Below are 23949 nucleotides of genomic sequence, written 5' to 3'. Positions count from 1 at the left end.
TATTTTTATTTTATTTTTTGCTTGGTTACTGACAATGGAATATGGAGCTTTTATTGATTCTCGGACACCCAAGGGCACCAAATGCCAGCTTCTTTCCTTTAATACATGTACCAGGTGTGGAGTTATTGATTCCTTTTACTCTGCAGCAAGGAATGCCCTTCTTAACAGGATGCATGCAAGCCCCTAAAACAGCAGGGAAGGGAGGGGTGGTTGGAGAAGTAACATGACGTTTGTATCCGCAGATAATACTGATTGCCCCTCCACTGGCATTAGCGTACGAACCATGCCCCCAACCGCAAAAGACTTGTACATAAACAGAGACCCTACGCTCACCTGTGTGGTGGAAAATCTGAAAAATGCAGATGGGCTGAAAGTCACCTGGTCACGGGCAGATTCAGGACCTGTGAGCCCAGGTTTATTGGAAGTGAAAGAAGAGCTTAATGGAAAGTACACCGCGACCAGCTCGCTCCCTGTCACAACGTGGCTGCAGGGTGAGGTATTCACCTGCAACGTGGAATATCCAGGCTTGACTGTTCCCATCACTAAGACCATTGCCAAGACAACAGGTAAGGGGGGAAACAGAGTTGGTCTCCCATCATGGGGTTGGTGTCCTTGTGTTCCAGCAGGAAAGAGAATACTTAAACACCCAGCACCACTTGGCTTATCTGTGATTTACACTGCGGACACACTTTGCAATCTCACACAGTCTGGTGGGGCTATTGTGCAGGTTTGCACAATCATTCTACACTTGTCTCTGCTCACAGGTTTTTATGGTGCTTGAGAAACCTGCAATGCATGCTTTTTATCAGAAGGCAACACTGGGACTATTTCCATCTCCAGCTAAGGATCCTTCTAACCCCTGAATCTATTGATAGGTAGATGAAGGATTGAGCCAGTTCTGTTGAGGGCAGTTCATTATCCTTGCCCTGGTGGCCTAATCCATACATTTAAGGAGGTACCTGGAAAGAACAATGTGGGAACTTGAGCATACCAATACCTTCTCAGGAAAGACTGGGATTCTCTGTGTTATGGGCCCCCTGTGTATATCTGTTAAGAGAAAGTAGACTGTGTAAAATCTCTGCTATCTTGGTTTGGTACCTTATGTATTCATCCAGCTCGAAGAAGCCCAACCCATGTGGACCTACCCAGGTCCACATGCACAAGAGCTTCAGCTAAATGCATTCTAGCTTGTTAATGTTGTCACTGAGGATTTACTCTGTCTACTGTACTTGAAACTGTTTTTCAAGCCATTTGGCAGATAATAATCAGCACTCCTGTCCAAACCACAAGCCCCAGGATTCTCTTGGGGAGAAGCCATGACATTCAAATTGTAACGGGAATTGCAATATGGATAGATTAATTTCTAAAACTTTGTTTGCTGTGCTATTTATGAATGTGAATGCCACCAGAGAAGGCAGAGCTGTTCATTTATTTATTTGTACATACATACATACATACATACATACATACATACATACATACAGGTTTCCCCAGCCACTCGAGGTAGCTCCCAACAGAATATTAAAACACAATAAAACATCAAACATTAAAAACTTCCCTAAACAGGGCTGCCTTCAGATGTCTTCTAAAAGACAGTTGTTTATTTCCTTGACATCTGATGGAAGAACGTTCCACAGGGCGGGTGCCACCACCAAGAAGGCCCTCTGCCTGCTCCCGTCCCTTGCAACTTCACTTCTCGCAGGGAGGAAACCACCAGAAGGCCCTCGGCGCTGGACCTCAGTGTCTGGGCAGAACAATGGGGGTGGAGACGCTCCTTCAGGTATACTGGGCCGAGGCCCTTTATGGCTATCAAGGTCAGCACCAACACTTTGAATTGTGCCCAGAAGCAGGGTGCCTGTGTATATCATGGAGAAAAGCAATGCTTTTTTTCTAGAAAAATAAGTGCCATTACTCACCATTAAGTGATTACAGTTAAGTCCCATACTTTTTAAAGACAAAACAAAAGGTGCTGGTACTGTGTACCCTTGTATACCCCCCCCCGTGGGGGGGGGGGAGAGAGAGCACTGTTTCCTGACCAGAAAGAAGAGCACAGGTAGACTCTGGGGAAATCCTCATGCAGTTTCAGATAATATGACGGGCCTTTTGGGATCATTATTGGGAATGTATTGCGGCATCCACTAAATGGTTCTAATCTTAATCACTGCTGGCACATCTTTTCTCTCATACATTCCCCCCCCCCATTCCCCCCCCAAAGAAGGCAACATAAAGGCTCCCAAGGTTTTCCTCTTCTCCCCACACAACGAGGAAATCCGTGCTCGGCCACCAATGCTGACGCTCACCTGCCTGGTCACAGGATTCACCCCAAAAGAAGTTTCTATCCAGTGGCTGAAGAATAACAATGCCATGCCTGAAGATCACCATGTCAACACGCCAGTCATGATGGAAAAGAGCAACAACTCCCACTTCATCTACAGCAAGCTGACAATCCCATTCTCTGACTGGAACAATGGAACCCCTTTCACTTGCATAGTTTACCACGAAGCCCTCCCTATGAAGTTCACCCAGAGGACCGTGGAGAAAACCCAGGGTAAAAAATGATGGCCATGCCTCCTATGGCACTGTAACCTCTTCCGCCTCTCCCGGATTTTCCTCTAGCATTGTCAGATAAACCTGTGTAAAGGTCTTCCATGCATGCATGCATGTTTGGCCTATGGCTGAATAAAAGAGAACTAACTCAGATATATCCCATGTTGTGGTCACTTGCAGGAGAATCGATGACTGGCGTGGGGTGGGTGGGTTCTGGAAAGCAAGGAGAGAATGGATTTATTAAGTGGGTCTTCATGATATTGGAAGCAAAATGTATTCGCCATTATCAGAGCTATGCCATGGGGAGCGGGGAGGTTGCAAAGGTCTGGTGTCAGTATATGTGAAGTTTTACTGCTCACAACAGGCCTCTGTTATGTGCCAGAAGTGAGAGGGATTTGGTCCAAAGACACCCAGTGAACTTCATCTAGATAAATGGTGATTTGAATCTGGGTCAAATTCCACTGGGCTTAAGTCCAATATCCTGTCATCTGCTCCACACTGGCTTCCCTCTGTACATGTCCATACACAGGAAGCTGCTCTCCTTTTTATGTCTGGTGCTGAAAACAGCTGCTATAACATTGAAGAGGAATATTTATGTATCCTCCTCTCCCACAAAGATTCTGTTGCAGATCCCCCCTCAACCTCTCCCATCACAACCACCAGCAGCTCCATCCTTTGGTCAACTGCCACCAGGCCTCTGTTCCTCAGTGGTTCAAACTAGTCAATTGTGGCAGAGCTGTGGAGTTCACTGCAGACCCAGAAACCGTATTATAACTCAGTGTTCTGTGTATTAGAAGCTGATAGATAATATTACAGCAGGAAAAGAAGCTGTGGAGGACAGTGTAAACAAGCAAAACTGAAGCAGCAGCAGAGCAAGGGGACCAGAATGTCAAAAAGGTCCAAGATGCTAACAAGGCTTGGGTGGCTCAAATAGAAGCAACAGATTTAGAAATGGGAGCATGTTTGGGAACACACACACACAAACACAAGCACAAACACAAACCAAGGGAGTAAAAATGAAAAGGCTGGGGAAATGAGCAAAATGTCTTTCTAAATTTGCCACAGTCCTAAAAAATCAAGGCCTAAGCCTCATATTCTAATTTTGCCTTCTTGATATGAATATGTATTCTGCCCATTGCAGATGATAGGGGGGAAATTATTTTACGTTGCCCTTCTCTTCTTCTGTCTTCCTGTTTGGGACATATCTTATAAGATGAAAAAGCTGACTTTTATTGAGTCTTGATCAGCTTTCCTTCTCAGCCTAATGCTGGTCACTCTGACCAGCTCCAGCTCTTCAAACTCTACGTAATGTTTTCATGAATCCCTTTAAAAGAAACCGAGACAAAATCATGAATGACAGTACTAATTACAGATATTGGCTCTATCCAATGTTAGCCTTACTCACAGCAGACCCACTGGAATTAATAAATAAGACTACCACTTGTCCATTAATTTCAATAGCTCTACTCTGAGTAGGACTACCATTGGCTACCATCTGTGCAAGGTATGTTCTCTGCTACAAGGACAGAGATATCTGTATGGAGCTGGAAGTACAGGAGCAGGCGAGGCATCCTGGGGAAAGATAGTTCAACAGAGAGCAGGAGTAAGGGAGTCATAGGGCCAGAAAGTAGCCAGCAGTCATCTGGTGCAACAGTCATGCACACTCACCATCGACAATATATAGCTTTCCTTCATATCAACTCACATTGTCCAGATTATTCATCTCAGGGAGGCAGAAGAAGAAACTAAGAAAATGCACCACACCTGCATTGCCTGAGAGCAAAGAATAATCTGTAAGAGCCAGACTAAATGCGAGAACAGGGACAAGGAGCAGCCACAGGGAAGCCACAGGACTACATACCTGGGTCCTTACAAAATTTATCCCTCAAAGTGGCTGTTAACTAAAAAAAAAAAACCAAGTGACAGTTAGCATCCCATCTGTGAAATTAATAATTATGATAATGATGATAGCAATTATTATTATTATTATTATTATTATTATTATTATTATTATTATTATTATTAGACCCTAAATCTGATTGGGATGGGTGAGCAAACTGAGCCAAGCTTTGGATAGATTGGCGAATAGGTCAGATGGATGAGGAGCCATGAGAGAAAATCAAATTCACTGAATATTCAGGACATATTTTTGGACTGGCCTTACATTGAGGGTGGGATGTGAGAGATAATATGTTAGAGAAGGCACTTTGACCCAATCATGACACGCAGGTATACAATGGGGGGGGTATTTTTCCCCCTCACAGAGATAGCCTGGGATCACCTCAGAACCACCCAGTCAAACACATACACACAAAAAGATAAGCTGCCTCAAAATCTCTTGACATTTTGAGCAGTGATCTTAAAAATCTGGGGGTGGGGGTAGGATTTCTAAGCGCACTTGGGCCCAGCAGCCCAAATCTCCACTCAAACACTCTTGCCCCAGTTATAGGTAGGTAGCCGTGTTGGTCTGCTGTAGTTGAAATAAAATAAAAAAATTCCTTCCAGTAGCACCTTAGAGCCCAACGAAGTTTGTTATTGGTATGAGCTTTTGTGTGCATGCACACTTCTTCAGATACCTTGCACACGAAAGCTCATACCAATAACAAACTTAGTTGGGCTCTAAGGTGCTACTGGAAGGATTCTGTTTGTTTGTTTGTTTTGACTCTTGGCCCAATTATGCTGCAATGCTGTGGCCTCAGCTACCTGCACATGAAATGAACACAACTCCCTACCCACACCTACTCGCTGGTTACTCCATACTTTGATGTTAACAGGTGGCCTGCTTTGCGTACTGGCTAGTGTTCGGTTTTGGTGGTTAGAAGACCGGATTCAAAGCCCCCATCAACTATGATGCTCACTGTGTGGCCTTTCTGTATGTCCCTCAGAAAATAAGGAGAGAGAGAGGCTGAAGTTACTCTGAAGAACTAGGCACAATCATTACCTGGGGTGAACAGGCTGGGTTACCAAAACTCTAACACCAAGCCTCTATTTCAAAATTTAGATGATATTTATTGTTATGTAGACCATAGATGATTTTGCAGATGTGCAGTTCATGCGTTATAGGTTTTGTAGTCCATGTTAGACTGTAAGAATAAGAAGAAATATAAGAATAGTACATCGGTACTACTGAGTAGAACCTATGAGTCAGAATAACTCTAAGTGAAGTGTCCATGCATGCTAATACCTGCCACTTCCTGCCATATTACTAAGGACAAGGGAGACTTGGCAAACAAATGGGAGCAGATAGAATCTAATGGGGAAAGTGGATTTTTAAATGGCAACCCATAGCCTGGCATTAGGTCAGGAATTACCTGACCAATGCACTATGATAGAATTCCCACCCTGTAGGTTTCATACATTTCTATCTGCAATTACAGTCAAATTTCGGGAACAGGTAGCTTTGAGATTTCTGTAGCCTATGTTGATTACAAAGGGTATAGACATTAGTGGTGGGTGAAGCTTGGGAATGTTTTATGGTGAATACAGGGATTGACGTCTCTTTCTCTCTCCTCACAGAGGTGACTGTGTCAACAATGGATGATTATAGCAATGAGAAGGAGGAGGAACTGGACCGCCTGTGGCGAACCATCTTCGTTTTCTTTGTTCTCTTCCTCCTCAGTGTTTCTTATAGTGCCACCATTACACTATTCAAAGTGAGTAGAGGGGAAGGGATATTATATATCGACATTTGCATTTAAATGGTGGAGGAAGGGAGGCAACATAAACAAATCAGGGATAGAAAGACGAGAAAAGACAATGGGATAATGCTGAGATGTTTGTACTGTTAGTTGTAAATTACTGGATGGTTCTGTAGAAGAATGAGCCTATACCGTTACATGTATACTGTGTCAAACAGTCCATTCAATATCCCACTAAAATATTTGACTTGTTGGTGGGAAAAACAAGTTAAGGGTAATGGGATGGGGAAAGATGGCAAGGAATGGTTTTATGGTTCATTGCCCAAAGGCCATAGTTCTTCATGTGGAATTTGCTCCAGCAAGAGGTAGTGACGGGCATTAACTTGGAAGGCTTTAAAAGACAAATTCATGGGAAATGAGGTTATCAGTGGCTACTAACTGCAATTGATATGTTCTGCCTCCGTTGTTAAAGGCTTGCTCCAGCAAGACTCTTCTCATTGTTCTTTTGACATGTTGTTATGTGTAAATAAACACATAAATATACCGTATTTTTTGCTCTATAAGACTCACTTTTTCCCTCCTAAAAAGTAGGGGGAAATGTGTGTGCGTCTTATGGAGCGAAGGCAGGCTGCGCAGCTATTCCATAAGCCAGAACAGCAAGAGGGATCACTGCTTTCACTGTGCAGCGATCCCTTTTGCTGTTCTGGCTTCTGAGATTCAGAATATTTTTTTCTTGTTTTCCTCCTCCAAAAACTAGGTGCATCTTGTGGTCTGGTGCGTCTTATAGAGCGAAAAATACAGTACCTTGCAAACCGTGACTGGCAGGAGATAGGAAGGGGAAAGGAACTAAGAACAAGTAGATCTTGCATATTTTTCTTCTGTACTCATTCCTGCTGTATGTCTTCCTTTATCCCCACTCTCATTACTTCCCACAGGTAAAATGGCTCTTCTCCACTGTGATGCTCCTGAAGAAGCAGTCGTTGGGCCCTGACTATAAGAACGTTAGCCAAAGAGTGGACTAGAAACATTTTCCTGGGAACTCTTTCCCTGCACCTCATGGGGTGCAAAGAAGTAGTCGCTGGCTGGATAGTCGCTGGCTGGATTTAGGGCTCCTTCTCCAGTGTGAACGCCCTAATCTCTCTTTTGGCCTCTTCTCTTCCTTGGCAGATGGAGATGAAGCCCTTCTACTGGTCCTTTAAACATGTCTTCCACAGTGACTGTAAAGACGATTGTGGTGTTTTCCAATGTAACTGAACCGTACAGCTTTGTATTTTACGTACTACTTGGTAAATGTTCTGTAGGAGGGATTTTTTTGTACTATATAAAGTAAGATGTGCACAAAGGGAAAGGGAGAGAAGGAATGCTGGTATGTTTTTACGTTGATTTGTTGAAGGTGGAGTGTGACAGTTAGACGTGTGTGTGTGTGTGTCTTGGGATTTTGGAGAGGGATAGTGAAGGGTGGCTGGTTCGGAGCTGAGGAGCAATGGGTAGAATGGGCAGAATGGGCTATTAATAGAAGTATAAACACATGATATAAAATATCCAGACTCTGTTATGTGCAACATCGTATATGTACCTGTCAACATCCAGCTTTTACTGCCATAATAAAGTTTTGGTTTGTTCACACCACGTCTCGTGTTTGGCTAAGCTATCAAGGCTGGGACAAAGGGATATTAGTATTGATAAGGTGGCAACAGAATACTATTTTCTGGGAGAATGCCTTAGGCATTGAAAGCCCAGAGCTCATAACCCTGTAAGGCACAGAGGAACCCAGCAGTTGGTGGGGGTGAGAAATCCTTTACCAATCAAAAGGGAAACAAAACTAAAGTACCCTCTTGCTCTTAAGTGGTGGGCTTGGGCTGGGGAGGGTACAGCAAAGAGGAACCAGCTCTCCCACCCAGCCTGTGATTTATAAAGTTTGGAGACAGATGCACAAGCCTTGAGAAAGGAGCTTCGGCATGTCAACTCTGACTGGGTTCAAAGGGTAAAGGTAAAGGGACCCCTGGCCATTAGGTCCAGTCGTGACCGACTCTGGAGTTGCAGTGCTCATCTCGCTTTATTGGCTGAGGGAGCCAGGTCATGTGGCCAGCATGACTAAGCCGCTTCTGGTGAACCAGAGCAGTGCACAGAAACGTTGTTTACCTTCCCGCTGGAGCGGTCCCTATTTATCTTCTTGCACTTTGAGGTGCTTTCGAACTGCTAGGTTGGCAGGAGCTGAGACAGAGCAACGGGAGCTCACCCCGTCGCAGGGATTTGAACCGCCAACCTTCTGATCGGCAAGTCCTAGGCTCTGTGGTTTAGACCACAGGATCACCCGCATCCCTATGGGTTCAAAAGGACTTACTGCTAAATAGCTATGCATAGGACGGCAGCCTGAGTACCCTTAGTCCTTACATCCACTGCATCCTCCCTTTTTTAGGGCTTCAGGCCTCCTCTCCACCCTATGTGCATTATTTGCCTATTCATCAACATGCCCCCTTCGCTCACAGGCATCCAGTCTACCCTAGCTGTGGGAGACTCTGACAGCCCCAAGGGGGCACAAAATAATACTAATACTAGTACTAAGAAGACCCACTAAAATGTAACAGTACCAAAAAGAATTATTGTGAAAATAAGAACTAGTTTGGAGGGCGCCGAATATTGCCCTCTCTCAGGGCATCGTATTACCAAAGTCCACCTCTGATTCTGACCCTTCCTATTGTAGCTAAATCCACTTAAGAACAGTACACAAATGTCCTTAAACTCCTTCCCTATTACTGAATACTTAAATATATCAGTTTTATGACCCACCCAGCACCACCACCATGTTCTTCAACAGAATCATGACTGGCACTGACTGCTGTTTTCATACATTGTATATTTTGTGGTTATAACTGTATTTACTAGACAACAATAAGAACATGCCAAAATGAAATAGTCTACCTATAGTTTTTATTTTGGCAAGGGGTATGTGTTTTTGTTCCTCCCTTACATACTTTCAAAGGAATTTCATCCTCTCTTGAAAATTCCACCTGTTGTCCTTCATTCCCATAAAATCAGTGCTGGGGGAACCTGCAGATTTGCAGGTGTCATTGGACTCCAGTTCCCAGCAGCCACAGTCAGCATAAGAAATGGTCAGGGATGATGGGTTTTGTAGTCCAACAACCTCTGGAGGACCACAGTTTCCTCACTCTTTACTGACATCTTGGTTTACCTGGACTCTTACATAGAGCCACTTCTCTCTGTTTCTTCAAAGGCTTCCTCAAAGCTCAGGCTTCCTCAAAGCTCACCTTTTCCATAAAGCATTTTGGCCCTTCAGTCTCATCCCCGACTCAGAGGTACAGTGGTACCTCGGGTTACAGACGCTTCAGGTTACAGATGTTTCAGGTTACAGACTCCGCTAATCCAGAAATAGTACCTCAGGTTAAGAACTTTGCTTCAGAATGAGAACAGAAATTGCACAGTGGCAGTGTGGTGGCAGTGGGAGGCCCCTTTATCTAAAATGGTACTTCAGGTTAAGAACAGTTTCAGGTCAAGAACGGACCTCCAGAACGAATTAAGTTCTTAACCCGAGGTACCACTGTACTAGAAGAGCGAATGCTGCTTTTCAAAGAGCTGAAAGCTGTTTAAAAGAGCTTTCATTGCTCTTGTTTTGTAAATTTATCTCCCTTTTACCACTGGGACAAAGGCTTGGCAAGTGTTAAAAAACTCTTTTACCTGATGGGTCAAAATAATACGTGCTATTGTAATGGGCAAAGATGCCTCTGTTGCATCGTTTTCAACTCCCTTAAAAATGTTTAAGAAAATGGGGTTGTCTTTGATCACGCTGAGACATTAAGTGAGCATGAAGGCACTCTTTCTTACACCAGTCTTTCTGTGCTGGTAGGTCTGAGGAAATGAAGAGCAGAAACTTTTGCAGGAATGGCAAAAGCTCGCCAAAAGTCCCCAGTTCAGTTTCTGGTATCCTGAAATAGGGTTGAGAGACCCCTGTCTAAAACCCCAGAAAGCCACTGCCAGTCAGTGTGGGCGGTACTGGGCTAAATGGACCGGTGAAAAGGCATTTCGGGTGTTGTTTGGCTGTTATATGTTTAATGTTTTAAAATTTAAGTATTTATTGAACTTTCCCCACAAATACACAAACAAGAATGTAGTACAAAGTCAGCATAGTGACACCCGCATGAGAAAAATGGGGATCAACAATGATGGCTACAGGCAAAAATAAAAATTGTTAGCTGTTTGACATGCTGCACTGTGGAGGGGGAGGGGGAGGGTGCAGTCATCTTTTATGAGTTGCCAGCTGACCAAACATGGCCCACAGTTAATGCCCAGCCAGTCAACTTGTCCACTGCCCATTTGAAGGCAGCATTTTGACAGGGAATCCCCACTCCTAGATTCTGCCAGACAGAGAAGTCCTCTAACAGTCGACAAGACACATGGGCCCTAGCTTCTGGGGGTGGTGGACTGAGGTGAGATCTGTAACTGCTGCCCACCTGAGAAGGGTGAGAGGCCATTAGCACTCTGAAATTGAGGTTTGGATGAAATCACTGAGTCAAACCAAAAGAAAAAAATGGGATGTCAGAGTGCCCAATCTTAGTCATTAACGTATGTACTGCAATAAAATGAAACCATGTCTTAGAAAACATGGTTTAGAATATTTTTTTAAAAATGTATTATTTATGTCAGGAAATGTGTACACATGGGGGTTGTTGGAGGGTGAAGAAGAGAAAGTGCAACTCCTGTTGCACAAATGCACTTCCATTGCACAAGCAAGTTGCCTGCACTAGATAGTGCCCACATTGGCCTCACAATTTAATTTATCCCACAGCTGCATGAAGTAGGAATCCAAAACCATTTGCGGGAATGAAATGTGATATGAAAATGGTTAATAGCAATATATGAGGTGAAGGCCTAGTTTGGCACTCAAGCCTGAATCAGCCTCTTTGACAGTGCCATTGTTACACTTGGTAGTAAGCTTCACCAACAACAATGTCATCACGAAAGTTCACTGGGATTGACAGTACAAGCCTTTATATGTCTACTCAGAAGTAATCCCCACTGAATTCAATGGGGCTGGGAAGCCAGTGGTGATTGTGGTGAGCAAAGGGAATAGCCGTAGACCGAAGCCCCTGCAAAGTCCATATAGGATTGCAGCCTCAGTTTATTTAACTCTGTAATGCTTAATGTCTTTATATAATTTTGATTTTATACATCACCCTGGACAAAACAAGCAAACAAACAAGGGCTGTTAAGTTGAATTAACTAATTAATTAGGAGGGAAGTAGGTGAGTATAAGCACAGGTTTTGAGTTTTGGAAGGCCAGATTCACCCCAATTCTGTATTTCATCTAGCCCTACTTTTCTCAACAATGGAATTTTGGGGTTATGAGAAGGTCAGAAAAAAGGGGGAAGTTCTGGCTGCCCCCAATTATATCCCTTGAACTTAAAACTCATGATGTTTTTTCACACCTTCACGCCAACTCTCAGGACGTCACTAACGTGCAACGTTCTTTTTTAAGGCACTTCATAAGAGCATGGTTAGGGGAAAACTCCGAAGGCCTCATTGCAACAGAAAATAGTCCCAAACAGAAACAGACGGTGGGTCGTTCAGCAGAGGTCTGGTTGCTTCAATCAACTCCAGCCTTGGGATCGGTAAGTAAAAGAGGGTTTGTTCTTAATGTTATGGATCTTGAGAAGATAGGAACATAGATACCCCAAAGGAAAAGGGACTCCTTGGGATGTCCTAGACTTTCCAGGAAGCAAGTGAAGGATACTATGCCTGAGAAGGGGAGAAGCATTTTTCTCCTGTACTCAAGGGTCTCCTGTTGATTCTTGGGCTTCCTAGCTGATGCAAGTCTTCCTTGCTACCATCTTCCAACTGAGCATCTTTATGTAAGGGAGGCTGGGGGAGTAGATGGGGCTTGGAGCTGCTGCATGTGAGGCTTGGAGAAGGCTGCAAGGTAGCCTTGCTGTATCCCACCAGCTTCCCTATAGTCCAGCATTCAGATGATTCTTGGAGCTGAGAACTTCAAGGATAAAGAGCGACTGGTCAACCTTCCAGAAGCTCCACTTCAACTCCTATTATCAGAGCCAAATGGGAAAGACTGAATCTCAGTGGTAGAACATCTGCTCTGTAAGAGGAAGGTCCCAGGATCAATTCCTGGGGACCTTCTGGGCTGGGGGAGAAGCCCACCTGCAACCTTAGAGAGCCACTGCTGCCATCAGTTAGTGTAGGCAATACTGAGCTTCCTATGTTCTGATACCAGGCCAGAGCAACAGCAACAGCTGAGAGGAAGGAAAATAGGCACATGAACCTTCACCATGCATCATGTTCAGCTTGAAAGCTTCCCACCACTCAGCCAAGGGAGAGGTCTAAAGAAGGTAAGTGAGAAAAGCCCCAGGGCTCCTTGCTAACTCTTCCCAAGCTTGTTACTCAGCTATGTCCCAGCAGGGCTACCTGCCAAGCTGCTTCTTGCCTCCAAGCTATGGATTATGCTAGGAAATTGGAGGAGGACAAGGGGGCTACCCAACAGTCTGGCTAAAGCCTGATGCTGAACTGGGAACTTCTGGGCTCCCAGAGGAGTGTTGGGCTTCAAGAAAGTGGCTGGGGAACAAGAGGACAACCTAAAAGCTTGCTCAGATGCGATGGCCAGCTAGCAGTTCCTTGACTTTCTAGTTGAAGGTTGGTCTTCAAGGAAACTGATAAGGTGGCAGTGGGGGACTGACATCTACCCCAGCCAGATGCTCAGCTGTGAAATTTTTGACCTCACAGATCAGCAGCACGATTCAAGCTGGGGAAGGCAGTACTTGAAAGCTTGCTCCAAACCTAAGGCTCTTTTGGTAGACAGCTGCTGCCAAAGCAGGAGAGATAGCTCACTTCCCACCAGCTTCCCATAAGCCTATCTGAAAGCCTGCCCCATGCCTGATCCTCAGCTAGGAGATCCTTGGCACCCAGCTGAATACTAAGCTAAAACAAGCTTGCTCAGCTGTGAGATTCCTGGCTTCTTGGACAAGCAGTGCACCCCGTGAACCCTGGAGGGGAATGTGAGCTCTTTCTCACCTAATGTTCAGCGGGGACATTGTCCCATACCTAGTTCAGAACCAGGATCAAGGAAGCTAACCCTGGAGCAAGCAGCAAAGCTGAAGCCAGCCCACAGCGTTAGGATTCTGGGTCCTGGGGAGCAGCAAGGGAGGTTGCCTCTGCTGTGAGCCTAATGCTCAGCTGAGAGATTGCTGACCTCCTAGCTGCATGCTAGGACCCAGAAAAGCTGGTGGGGAGCAGTCAGGAGGGCAGGCTGCCCACATGCTTGCCCCAAGCCCGATGTTCTGCTGGGAGATTCTTGACCACCTAACTGAGTGCTAGCTGAGTCACAGAAGCTTATGGGGAGCAGCCAAGGGGCTGCCCAAATGATTCCCCAAGGCTGATGCACAGTTTGGAGATGTCTGAGCGCCTAGCTTATTATTCACAAATGCTGGTGTGGGGCAGCCAGGACTGAGGCTGCCTGAATGGCAGAAAACCCCAAACCTGATGCTGTGCTGGGAGATACTATCAGACAGTCAGCAGACTTCAAGGAAGATGGCAGGATACAACAGGGCTGCTTGCTCTAACCTAACGCCGTCTGGGAGCTTCCTGACTACCAGAAGAACGTTAGGCATCCTCTGGCAAGGAAGGTGTCTGAAAGTCCACCCAGGCAGATACTTCACTGGGAGATTTCTGACACCTCCCTCCCGCAATGAGCAGCAGGATTCAGCCTGCCAAGGGGACAAAGAGCTACTTGTGAGCTTGCTCCAAGTCTGATGCTCCAATGTGAGGCTCTTGACCTCCCAGATCCACAGGACATTTCAGATAAGGCGTTATGAAGCAAGGAATTAACTTAAAGTCCATGTCAAGCCCATGTTAAAGACTCATAACCTTCCTGAGCCTCAAGGAAGCTCACAGGGAGCAGCCAGGGTAGGGGGAACTGGATGAGTGCTAGCAGCTTAGAATGACAGGTTCCTGAGCCCTAAGATGTAGCAAGCTTTAAGGAAGCTGCTAGGTAGCTAGAAATGCTGTAAAAGTCTGGTCCAAGCCCGATGCTTAATTGGGAGATTCCAGACTATCCAGATGAGCAGCAGGCTTCATGGGGGCTGGGTGAAAAAAGAGATATTATGCGAAAAGATCTGTCCCAGACCTGAAGCTCAGGCTGGAGATCCCCCAATTCCTACTGGAGCAGCAAGAAGCTGTATTGTATCAAGGAGGCTGTCTAAACCTGCTCCAAAGAAGATGCTCAGCTGGGAACCTGCTTGCCTCCCAGTTGAGCATCTGGCTGCAGGGAAGCCATCAGACTGCAAAGTTAAGGAAGCTGGAGTGGGGAGCCACAGGGCTACCTGAATGCCTGCCCAATGCCTGATGCTGGAGCTATGTATGGTGCGCAGCTTTGGGGGTTCATATTAGAGGCCTGAAGCAGCAAGCACAGCAGAGGAACAGGAGGGTTAGGAAGCAAGCAGCTTTGAGGAGACGAAAATTCTGCTCCCTGCTCAGAAAGTGTTCTTTGGAGCAAAAAGATCTCTAAGCTTTGCTGGGTTGCAAGGGCTGAAGAAGGAGCCCTGGCTTCTCTCTGCAGTGGGCTGCTATTGATGAGTGGGTTGAGCTGGTTAGGACAGGAGGCTTGGCAAAACTCCTAGCAGGGGAATATATTGCAATTTTCAGGAAGAGTTTCAGGAGACCCACTGAAAGACAACTTTCTGGGCTCTGTACCCGGCCACAGGAGGGTAGTGTAATTGAGTGCTTCAGAGAAGGAGGAAAGTGGGATCTGGTGTACCTGAGAAATGCAGCTCAGGGGAAGCTCATGCTCCTGGGAGATGGGAAAGGAGCACAACGGCTTAAAACAAGCATGGAGTCTCAGCATTAGAAGGAGAGTGGTGTCTAGTGGTTGCAAGCTGGAGTCAGCAAGAGCTAGGACTCCCAGGTTTCGTTCTTAGCTCTGGCTTAGGAAGGGAATATAGATGTGTAACAAACACCAGGATTTTTCAAATGAAGCTTCTGGAGTTACTAAGTGGGAAGCAGATGCAGCCAAGCTTTGGGGGACTTGTTGCTAGCTTTGGAAGTGTGGTGGATTTGAGAGCAAATGGATTTCAGGAAGCTGGAGTGGACTGGATAGGTTAGAGAGTTGGTAGCCCTAGCCACCTGTTGGGTTGAAATAAACGACAGACAAATGACAAGTGTCATATGGGAGGCATCTCTCGAGCATGTCTCGGGGAGTCCCTTTTATTGAATATTACAGCATTGCCACATATGTGTTTGTTGCTGATTGGTTAACACAAATACAATGCAAGAGTTGCATATAGGCATTAATCATCAATAGATTAAAGGTTGGGAAAGGGAACACATGGTTGGACAGGTATGAAAACCTCCTTATTAAACTATTACTAGTGATTGATATTGCAAAACTTAAAAGAGCATAACTATCGCATTCCGTAGATGTGGTCAACCATGCATTAAGAACAGGTCAGGGTACGATGATTCATGAACTCAATGTGAACTAAACATTCTAGGGTGGGTGAGGAAGGAATGCTTCAGCTTAGAGCGGTTTGCCAGACTCATGTGCAGAAGCAGAACTTCCCATCAGCCACCATATTCTGTCTAGGGTTCTATATGGACCAGGAGGGACAGCCTCACCTTTGTCAGCTCAGTGCAGAAATTGTCAGGAATGTGGAAATCAGCATTCTGTATAAAGCTATTGCCAATGGCTTGGTAGAAAGCAAGAAAAAACAACTATTGACTATTCTAATTCTATCCCCATTTTGGAAGGAAACTATGACACACTGGGTAAGGAGGTAGTGGTGTGAGTTGAGGTTTTATCAGATTGGGTTAGCAGAATGCACTTGCAGGTAACACAGTGGGGCAGACTGGCCGCTTTTTTCTTGCAGAGCTTCCATGCTTTTAACAGTAGTCTAGCAGGCAGAAAATCAAGCAGTGAAGCTGTCCCCACCACTCCCTCTCCACTCCTGCACCTGCTGAACGTCTGTCTGTTGGGGATACATTAAAGGCTCAAGGGACTTGGCAGGGAAAAGGAACCACACCAGAATGGCTGGGATATAGGGTTGCCACCTCATTTTTCCTGCACGTGCTCCTGTGCCTGAGGTGCACATATTTAGCAAGGGAAACTATTCCTGGCATTGGAAAAGAGCAAAAGGGAAACCTTCCTTTGCTGAATGTGTGTGTCAGGCTGCGGTGATTAATAAAAAATGCCCCAAATATGTGACAGCAACCATAGGAAGTAATACAAAATCACTTGCGGCTTTAGGTCTCCATCAGGGCAAAATTACTCTGCGTGCAACAGTCAGAGGCTGACTCAAAGTAAATCCCTAACCTTTGGACTTGTCAGTCTGTCCACTCATACCTGAGGTTAAGGGGGGAGGCCTTTTGTCTTTTTTCAGGCAGACTTGGGCCTCAGCAGTGGCGTAGCGTGGGGGGTGCAGGGATGGCCGGCCACACCGGGCACAACATCTGGGGGTTAGGGTTAGGGGGCGCAAATCCACGGGTTAGGGGGCGCAAATTACTTGCCTTGCCCCGGGTGCTGACAACCCACACTACGCCACTGGGCCTCAGCCTCCTCTTCTTACAAAATTCAGCAGAGCATAGCAGTGGTCCAGCTCAAAGAATCCAGAGATTCTTTAGATCTCTACTGGTCATAATAATGCTGACCACCATGGCATAAAATCTCATGGTTTCTTCAGGCTAGATTTATTGTTATAATTATTACTCATAAGCTGAATAGTTGAACATCCACTTTATCCAGTAGGAGGAAATTATCAGGTCAGTGTTTTGTCATTTGTGGAGTAGGTTGGGCCTATAAACCACCAGCTGCTGATACCCCATAGAATAGTTGATCTTACACACTTAGAACTCCAAACAAGTTGCAATTGGCTGTACAAACTGATTTGGCTTCACCTTCATATTATTACTGCCAGCTAATGATGTTCAAATATTCTCTGATCACAGTTTGCTTGCCTTTCCATTTTTTCTTCTTCTGTTGACCGCTGCTTTTTGATTGTCCCCTTACCCAGTTTCAGTCAAATTTGTATGTGAGGGGGCACTAAAAAGGACACCTGCAACCTGCGGCTGGTGCTGAACAAAGAGGAAGTGAGAGAACTCGCACAACTAAAAGGAGGCCTGGAATTTTGAGATGTGGGCAATGCCAGCCAAAAATGCCACCCGAGAGAGTGAGAAACATGCACTAGCTCAAGATATAAGTCTATCAATGTTCAAGGAAGCTATGACACATTCACACCATACATTTAAAGCACTTTCGTCCCACTGTTTCATGGCTTCCCCTAAAGAAGCCTGGGCACTGTAGTTTGTTAAGGGTGCTGGGAACCGTTCGGAGACCCCTCAGAGAGCTACACTTCCCAGCATTCTTTGGGCAAAGCCATGACTTTTAAGGTGATGTAAGATCACTTTAAGTGGATGGTGTGGGTGTGACTGTGTTCCGAGGCAAGCGCATTCAGGACTGCAGCTGCAAATCTTGAGCCAGAATTCAAATCTTGATTCCTTCACCCCACTGGTTTCGGTTAGGTGAAAGGGGCTTAAATCTAACAACTTGGTCTCAGATGAGTGGTACATCAGCCACCAAAGAGAAGTGGTTGTTACCTTGGTTCAGAAGTAACACCCAGGCAAAAAAAAGGGGGTAGCTCCACAGCAAATGCTTTTCCCACTGTGGCAGGAAATCTGCAAGCTGCTGAAGTTTTTCTCACCAAGCAGAAGTCCAACAGCACTATCTTGGCCTAAGGCTCCACACGTCAACCGTCCTCAGACCTACCCTGTACCATTTCTTGAATGATTTTTTTGCCTGGTTGGAATATGAATTGTGATCATGGCTTTTGCTTACTTGGATAGGGAAATGGGGGGATGTGTGCATTGGAATCCTCTGACTTTTCTACAGGTAGAATGTACCAAGGTATGAACTGCATCTGTTGCTCTGCTCACCTGTGTTGCTTTTGCTTTTGCCTTTGGCTCTGCCTGTCAATGGCACGAGGCCCAAGAAGATTGGTTGCAGCAGAATGTGGCACTCAGGCGACCATGGCTTCCCACCTTTTCCTGCCAACTTCCCGTTTCCTTTAGGCATAAGCCAGATGCAGGGACAGCAAGGCCAAAACTACACCCTTTCTTCTGATTGCTTTTCCCAAACCACATACTCCCGCATTCCTTCCCCTTGCCCATGAATGGGTGTTGCCTTCTCATGGATGTAAGATTCACTCACATCTCTCTCTTTTTTTAAATCAATGTAGAATGCAAAATGCAAATGTCTCCTGCATGTTTAGATAACTGACAAACTTAAGGCCAAAAAGTTGAAATTAATTATTCACTGAATAACAGCGCAATTGCAGCTGAATGACATAAGTCAAGTATTAGGAAAACTCAGAGAGAAACAGTCTGTCAGTGGGTGTTAAAACAGGGCTGCATGTATTCTGCAAAGAATTCAGAATCCTAAGCTTATTTTAAAAGAACATTTATAGCTGGGGAAATCAGCTTGAAAGTGATACATCAGCACAACATATATCTCCTTGCCCCTTCCTCTAACAAACAGCAGAGATCAATCCTGCAGCATTCTTAAATCCAGCCAGGACTGGAAATGGTTGACAACGGCAGAACTCTCCATGAACTTGAGCACGCCCGAGAATCTTTCAGGACAACGCTCTACCTCAAAGGAGACGATGAGATCCTGTAACCCACACTCAGCTGATGGAATCATAGAAAAGTAGAATTGGAAGGGACCCCCAAGGGGCATCTATTCCAACCCCCTGTATTGCAGGAACACACAAGCATCCACATTGGCTGGACAGCGTATACTCAACATGTCTTTCTCTTTCATTGCAGCAAGTGCCACAGCCCCGACGGTTTTCCCATTGCCTCCCTGTAGCCAAGACTCCTCTACTGCCTCCCAGGTCTCCATAGGTTGTCTGGTCTCTGGCTACTTTCCTGAACCAGTCACAGTGCAATGGAATTCAGGAGCCATCTCCAGCGGCATCCGGACCTTCCCTGCACTATTGGATTCATCCAGGGGCCTCTACACTCTCACCAGCCAGCTCACCATCCCAACCAGCACCTGGGAATCAGAGAAGATTGAATGCAAAGTCGCCCATGCAGCTACCAGCTCTGAAATCACCAAGGAGATTGAGCGTGAGTCTGACTGGGCCTTTGTTATCTGCTTTCTTTTTGACCCTCAAATGGACACTCAATATGGTGAAAGAAAGGAAAGTGAAATACTTTGGTGGAGAGAGTTGGGGAATAGATGCAATATTTTTGGGTGGCGCTATTGTCTGGTAAGGGACGCGGGTGGCGCTGTGGGTTAAACCACAGAGCTTAGGACTTGCCAATCAGAAGGTCAGTGGGTCAAATCCCCGCAATGGGGTGAGCTCCCGTTGCTCGGTCCCAGCTCCTGCCAACCTAGCAGTTCGAAAGCACCTCAAAGTGCAAGTAGATAAATAGGTACCACTCCAGCAGGAAGGTAAACGGCGTTTCTGTGTGCTGCTCTGGTTCGCTAGAAGTGGCTTAGTCATGCTGGCCACATGACCTGGAAGCTGTACGCCGGCTCCCTCAGCCAGTAAAGCAAGATGAGTGCCGCAACCCCAGAGTCGGTCACGACTGGACCTAGTGGTCAGGGGTCCCTTTACCTTTACTTTATTGTCTGGTACCAAGGCACATTAAGCAGGCAGCGCAAGAAATGGTCTCTGCCCAACATGGCTTACAACTGAAATGTGGGGGTTGGGGGACAGAGAGAGAAACCTTGGAATTGCTCATTCAGTACCAGACGTGAGGTAAGGAAAAGGCAGGTTCGGTAGTCAGGGACAAGTTGAAGAAACACTCAGAGGCAACTTTTTTGAATACATTTCAAGGTTTGGTTGTTGAATTTACAATGATTCGTGGCTATTTATTTTTAAATTTTGTTTATTGCTGCTTTATTCTGGGAACAAAGTTACAAATATTAGTAGTGCATACACAGTGTTTGCTGCCGTGGGCATTCATGACCCCCACCTTTAATATCTTATATGAGCTGTCGAGCTGTAGAAGGAGTGAAGTGAATTAAGAAATGGGGGTGGGGGTGGATATTCCTGAGGCCCAATAATTTGTAATGATGGAAGGAATGGCTAGGATTGATCACCCTGTGCTATCCTTTCTGCTGAAGCAGGCAAGGCAAAGCATGATAGCTACAGGGGTGAGGCAAGCTTTGAATAGGGATACAAAGTAGGAAAACAGTGCATTTCTGAGTGAGTGTTCAAAACATTGGGATCATGATATCAAAAGGAGGGAAGAATAGTAATAGGAGAACCAAAAGATGTCAGTGGCAGATGAACCAGTGGCCACTCACCCTCCAGTCTTCTAACTAAGCGGATTCCTCTGCTTGGGTCTCAGGGCTTACGCTGAGTGGTAGACAAGTAGACAAGTGGCGTCCTATCAAATCTGTCCTTCTCTGGATTTTGCAAAGCAGTTCTCCAGCCAAGTAGTATGTACAAAACTGCATCAACTAGGGGGAATTGTGCCCCCACACCAATATATGATATGAATAACATAAAAATCCATCATATTGAGAGCACTGCTTAGCAAAAATGTTTATGTTATGCAAAATTGCATACAAAGGTTTGTATGTTAGGAGAAATTTGGATTAAAATGCACATGAGTAAGACCTTGTTTTTTAAAATAGTTGCAAACTGATGTGGAAAACTGGGAGAATAAGAAACTAAGAGGAAACCGAAACTGGCAATTTCACCCATCCCTACCTCTCATAAATTATGTCCTTCCAGGCTCTATTGCACTACCTCCAGTGGCCCCAGAAGTCCGCCTGCTCCATTCCTCCTGCAAACCCAGATCCAGTGATGCCACCATTGAGCTGATGTGCGTGATCTCTAGCTTTTACCCCAAAACGGTGGCAGTGGAATGGCTGGTGGGTGGGCAAGCTGGGCTCCTGGCTTCATTCACTGAGCAGCCCAGGAAAGATGCCCACGGATACACCTTCAGCACCACAAGCACAGTCAACGTCAGCCAAGAAGACTGGCAGGCTGGCAATACCTACTACTGCCAGGTGTTCCACGAAGAAACCCAAACCAAAGTGAAAAGCAAAGCGAAGATATGTGAAGGTAGGAAAGGTTGACTGAGCTGGCACTTGTGTTTTCCTCTGTTTTGGTGGGCACGGACTGGAATGCAAGGGGGAGGATGACAACAGCTTCCAGATTATTGAGAATCCTCTCATGCATGTGATAATAATTTCAAAACAGCCACCTCCCTAATTTGTGTATATATAGCTGCTTTCAATTAAGGCCCATTAATTGACCTTACTGATAGTGTTGTTGTTTTCCATTTCTACACTGCCGCAAGACGTGTACTTGTTGAGAGGTGCAGGCAAGCCGCTGAAACAGCAGAGAAGTGGGGGTTGGTTAGAGAACTAACATGAAGTTTGCGTCTCCAGATAATGCTGAATGCCCTTCCAGCGGCATTAATGTGCACATCATACCCCCAACGCCACAAGACCTGTACGTAAACAATGACCCCAAGCTCACTTGTGTGGTGGAGAATCTGGAAAACGCAGATGGGCTGAAAGTCACTTGGTCACGAGCGGATTCTGGACCCGTGAGCCCAGAACTACTGGAAGTGAAAGAAGAACGTAATGGAAGGTTCACTGCTACCAGCTCCCTCCCTGTCACAACATGGCTGCAGGGTGAGAAATTCACCTGCAACGTGGAATATCCAGGCTTGACTGCTCCCATCACTAAGACCATTGCCAAGACAACAGGTAAGGGGGGAAACAGAGTTGGTCTCCCATCATGGGGCTGGTGTCCTTGTGTTCCAGCAGGAAAGAGAATACTTAAACACACAGCACCACTTGGCTCATCTGCAATTTACACTGCGGACACACTTTGCAATTTCACACAGTCTGGTGGGGGTATTGTGCAGGTTTGCACAATCATTCTACACTTGTCTCTGCTCACAGGTTTTTATAGTGCTTGAAAACACACAACACCACTTGGCTCATCTGCAATTCACACTGGAAACACACTTTGCAGTGGCAAAGGAGGTCTGGAAAACCATTCCCTTTGCTCACAGGTTTTTATGGTACTTGAAAAACCTGCAATGCATTTTTTATTATTATTAGAAGGCAACTCTTGGACCAAGGGGGGGGGGGAGGGTGCGTCCCCCACAGGGGTCAGTGACTCACACATAACAATTTTCATTCCCATAAAACTATTGCCATCTCCACTCTATTGATATTGTTTCCCCAGCATTGATTGAACCTTGATGAAAGATCGATCTGGTTCTGTTGAAAGCAGTTCTTCATGCACTTTCCCTGATGGCCCGGTTCACACATTGTGGAGCTACCTGGGTATCTGCTGTGCAGAGGTTGCTGCATGAGCATTGCAAGATTTTAAACTATGCTTGCCTTTTGATCCCCGGCCCTGAAGGAACTTGAGCATACCAATAACTTCTCAGTAAAGGCTGGGATTCTGTGTGCTGCATGATATCCGTATATATATTGGGAAGCAGGGCTGTTGAAATCTTAAATCGCTGCTATCTCATGTAGTTCAGATAATATAATTGGCCAGTTAGGGTAATTATTGGGAACATGCTGCTGCTATGAAGTGTGTGTGGACAGTCTGCAATGACCCTGTCTGGAGTACCTATGTTCAAGACAACAAAATCACAGTCTTTCCCTACAAGACCCTCATTCTCAACATTGCATTCACTAATTTGGCTTAATGTTAATAATTGTTGCTTCCTCCGTTTCTCTCACACATTTCGCCCCCTCCTCTCAAAAAGGCACGAGAACCCCTCCCGGAGTGTTCCTCTACCCCCCTCACCACGAGGAAATCAACGCTCAGCCAGCAATGCTGACCCTCACCTGCCTGGTCACAGGATTCACCCCAAAAGAAGTTTCTATCCAGTGGCTGAGGAATCACAATGCCATGCCTGAAGACCATCATGTCAACACGCCGGTCATAAAGGACAACAAGAACGACTCCTACTTTCTATACAGCCACATGAAAATCCCATTCGCTGACTGGAACAACGGAGTTTCACACACCTGTATGGTTATCCACGAAGCCCTCCCCATGAAGTTCACCCAGAGGACCGTGGAGAAAACCCAGGGTAAAAAATGATGACCATCCCTCCTATGGCATTGCAACCTCTTCAGCCTCTCCCAGATTTTTTCTCTAGCGTTGTTAGAAAACCCTATGTACATAATTTCCATGTGTGCATGTTTGGCCTATGGCTGAATAAAAAGAGAACCAACTCAGCTATATCCCATGTTGTGGTCATTTGCAGGGGAATCAATGACTGGGGTGGGGTGGGTGTGTTCTGGAAAGCAAGGAGAGAATGGATTAAGGGGGGTCTTCATGATATTGGAAGCAAAATGTATTCACCATTATCAGAGCTATGCCATGGGGAGCGGGGAAGTTGCAAAGGTCAGTATATGTGTAGTTTTACTGCTCACAACAGGCCCTTGCTATGTCCCAGAAGTGAGAGTGATTTGGTCCAAAGACACCCAGTGAGCTTCATCTATTTAAGTGGTGATTTGAATCTGGGTCACCTTCCACCGGACTCAAGTCCAGCATCCTGTCATTTGTTCCACACTGGCTTCCATCTACACATGTCCACACACAGGAAGCTGCTCTCCTTTTAACGTCTAGTGCTGAAAACAACAAAGAGGCTGTTGTAACATTAAAGAGGAATATTTATGTACCCATCTCTCCCACAAAGATTCTGTTACAGATCCCCCTCAACCCCGTCACCACCATCACCATCAGTAGCTTTG

The 23949-nt window shown here is 45.7% G+C and overlaps 2 gene segments (V, D, J or C); both read left to right on the top strand.

The window, feature by feature from the left end:
- Positions 1-223: 223 nt before the first annotated feature.
- Positions 224-2559, top strand: LOC310692571 (immunoglobulin heavy constant mu-like). The segment is given in 2 exons: positions 224-566; positions 2216-2559.
- Positions 2560-10363: 7804 nt separating this feature from the next.
- Positions 10364-23430, top strand: LOC310692570 (Ig gamma-2C chain C region-like). The segment is given in 6 exons: positions 10364-10376; positions 11750-11812; positions 19020-19322; positions 20945-21277; positions 21607-21930; positions 22953-23430.
- The last annotated feature ends 519 nt before the right edge of the window (positions 23431-23949 follow it).

Source organism: Podarcis liolepis (genome assembly GCF_965112155.1).
Source record: "Podarcis liolepis genome assembly, chromosome: 13".
Taxonomy (NCBI): domain Eukaryota; kingdom Metazoa; phylum Chordata; class Lepidosauria; order Squamata; family Lacertidae; genus Podarcis; species Podarcis liolepis.
This window is presented reverse-complemented; position numbering and strand designations above follow the sequence as displayed.